This window comes from Pipistrellus kuhlii, unplaced genomic scaffold (genome assembly GCF_014108245.1).
Source record: "Pipistrellus kuhlii isolate mPipKuh1 unplaced genomic scaffold, mPipKuh1.p scaffold_m20_p_1, whole genome shotgun sequence".
Taxonomy (NCBI): Eukaryota; Metazoa; Chordata; class Mammalia; order Chiroptera; family Vespertilionidae; genus Pipistrellus; species Pipistrellus kuhlii.
This window is the reverse complement of record NW_023425404.1, coordinates 111669261-111672846: the sequence shown is the minus strand read 5'-3', so window position 1 is coordinate 111672846 and position 3586 is coordinate 111669261.

Sequence of the window (3586 nt, the reverse complement as noted above, 5' to 3'; positions counted from 1 at the left end):
AGTGCCCATTTTCATAACAAAGACACTTACAAATGATCATAAAATGCCTCAGCATGTGTCTAATCTCACCCATTATAAAACTGTCATGATTAAAAAACAACACAGATTGCATCTATTCTACAGAGATTCTCAGTGACTAGCTAGACTGCTCCTTGAGTGTAGATAGTGTGTCTTATTTACCACTGTATCCCTACACACCACCACACCTCATAAGGGAAATAGCAAAAATTGGGCGCTGAACAAATTTTATTAAATTAACAATATTTCTTCTGATCTTATCTCCAAATATCACATGTGTCCTTTATTTTTTCAGTTGCTAAAGTTTTGTGCAATGACACACTTCCAATCAAAATCCCAGTAGACCTTTCCTTTTTCCTTTGTGAAAATTAAGAAGCTAATCCTAAAATTAATATGAAAATACAAAGGGCAAAGAATACTGAAGGCAATCTTGGAAAAAAAAAAAAAAAAAAAAGGTTGGAGGATTTCCACTGTCAGATACTAAGATTTATATACTAAAGCTATAGCAATTATTGTAGAATAATGTAATACTCATGTATAGATAGACAAACCACCATATGGAATAGAATAAAGAATTCCAAGAAAAACACACACATATACATTTACCTGAGTTATAAAAAAGGTGATACTGCAGGCCAGCAGGGAAAGAATTGGTCCTGGGTCAATTGGATATTTATATACAAAAGTTACACAAAAGTTTCAGGTAGATTGCATATGAAAGGTAAAATTACTATAGAGCTTTTAGAAAAACACACAGGAGAAATATTTGCAAATTAGGCAAAGATGGCTTATTAAATTAAGAATTCTTTCGATCAAATGACACCCTTAAGATAAGAGATCAACCGAAGGACTTGTATCCATGCATATAAGCATAACCAATGGATGAAAAAAACTCTAGGGAGGGAAGGCATGTACGGGAGTGTGGGGGGGAGGGGAAATGGTAAGATATGTACAAATATAATATCTTAATAAAAAATAAAATAAATAAAATGATTTATTTAAAAAAAAGAGAATGAAAAGAAAAACTATAGAGTGGGAAAAGATATAAAAATACATATGAGATGACAAAAGACTCATTCAGAAAACATAAAAACTTCTACAAATTAAGAAGAGGTCAGAATCCCAAAGAAAATAGGTGAAAGACTTGAACAGAATTTCATAAAAGATAATATAAAAAATGGCAGCAAATCTATGAAACAATGTTCAATTTCTTTAGAAAATTAAAGAGTGCAAGTTAAAGCCACATTTGTTCTACTAAACATTTAAAGAAAAATTAATACAATTTTCAAACTTTTCTAAAAAATAGAAGAGAGGTAACACTAACTAATACTACAGTAGCCATATTACTCTGATACTAAAGGCAAACAAAGACACAAAAAGAGAACTATAGACCAATATTTCTTATAAATATAGATTTAAAAATCTTTAAAAATATTACCAAATGAAATCCAACAGAATATTAAAAATTATACTATGTGGTACTATGACAATGTGGGAAATATATCAGGAATGCAAGAATGGTACAATGGAAGAAAATCAATCAATGTAATATACCACATTGATAAGATGAAGGTAAAACATTACATGACCATCTGAATTGATACAGAAAAGACATTTGACAAAAATCTAAAACCCTTTCATGATTAAAAAAACCACACTCATAAAAATAAGAATAGAAGGGAACTGAGTCCAAATGATAAAGGGTATTTATGAAAAACCCATGTAATAAAACTGAAAACTTTCTTCCTAACATCAGCAACAAGATAAGGAAGCCTGTTTTAACCGCTACCATTCAATAATGTGTTGGAAGTTCTAGCCAGAGCAATTAAAGAGAAGAAAAGAGAGAAAGAGAGAGACATCAAATTGGAAAGGAAGAAGTAAAACTATCTCTATTCACATTGCCATGATCATCTATATAGAAAATCTCAAAGACTCTACCATAAAGAAAAAAAAAACTCACAAAGCTATTAGAGCTAATAAATTTCAGCAAAGTGAAAGATCAACACATACATACACATGCACACACATGGTTGTATTTCAATACACCAGCAATAAATAACCCAACAATAAATGAAAACAATTTCATTCTCAATTGCATCCAAAAGAATAAAGCGCCTAGAATAAATTTAACCGAGGTGAAAGACTTGTACACTGAAAATTACAAAACATTGCTTGAAGAAATTAAAGCAAATCTAAATAAATAAAAATACACTCTCTGTTCACTGAATGGAAAACTTAATATTATTAATATGACAATACTACTCAAAGAAATCTATAGATTCAGTGCTAACTCTATCAACATTCCAATGGAAATTTTTGCAGAAACAGAAAAGCCAATTCTCAACTTAATATGGAATTTCAAGTGGCCCTTAGAGCTAAAAAATATTTTAAAAAAATAATGAAGTTGATGGACTCACACTTTCCAATTGAAAAACTTAATACAAAGCTACAGTAACCAAAAGAGTATAGTACTGACATAAAACTAGACATATAAATCAATATAATAAAATTAAAATTCTAGAAGTGAATCCATACATCTATGGTCAATTGATTTTATTTATTTTATTTTATTCTATTCTATTTTGTTGTTTAAAGTATTACATATAGTAAAACATATATCTCCTTCCCCCCCCCATTGACCTTCCCTCAGCCTCCCCTATCCCTTATCACATGCTCTCATTCCACCTCCCACCCCCAGTGTCTTGTGTCCATTGGTTGTGCTTATATGGATGCATACAAGTCCTTGGGTTGATCTCTTTCCCCCTCCCCAACAGTCCCCAGCCTTCCAGCTGTAATTTAACAATCTATTCAGTGCTTTACTGCCTCTGTGTCTACCTTTTTGTTTATCATGTTGTAATATTCTTTATTTTCCATAAATGAGTGAGATCATGTGGTAGTTTTCTTTCATTGCCTGGCTTATTTCACTTAGCATAATGCTCTCCAGTTCCATCCATGCTGCTGCAAATGGTAGGAATTCCTTTTTTTAAAATATAGCAGTGTAGTATTCCATTGTGTAAATGTACCATAGTTTTCTAATCCACTCATCTGCTGAAGGGCATTTAGGCTGTTGCCAAATCATAGCTATGGTGAATTGTGCTCCTATGAACATAGGTGTGCATACTATATCTTTTTTAATTGGTGTTTCTAGTTTCTTGGGATATATTCCTAGAAGTGGGATTACTGGGTCAACTGGGAGTTCCATTTTTAGTTTTTTTGAGGAAACTCCATACTGTTGCTACACCAATCTGCATTCCCACCAACAGTGTACAAGGGTTCCTTTTTCTCTGCATCCTCACCAGCACTTATCATTTGCTGATTTGTTGATGATAGCCATTCTGTTGATGATAGCCATAGGTGAGAGATGGTACCACATCGTCGTTTTGATTTGCATCTCTCGGATAATTAGTGACTTTGAGCATGTTTTCACATGTCTCTCAGCCTTCCTTTTGTCTTCTTTTGAAAAGTTTCTGTTTAGGTCCATTGCCGATTTTTTTTTTAATTGGATCATTTATCTTTCTTTTATTAAGTTATATGAGTTCCCTGTAAATGTTGGAGATTAAACCTTTAT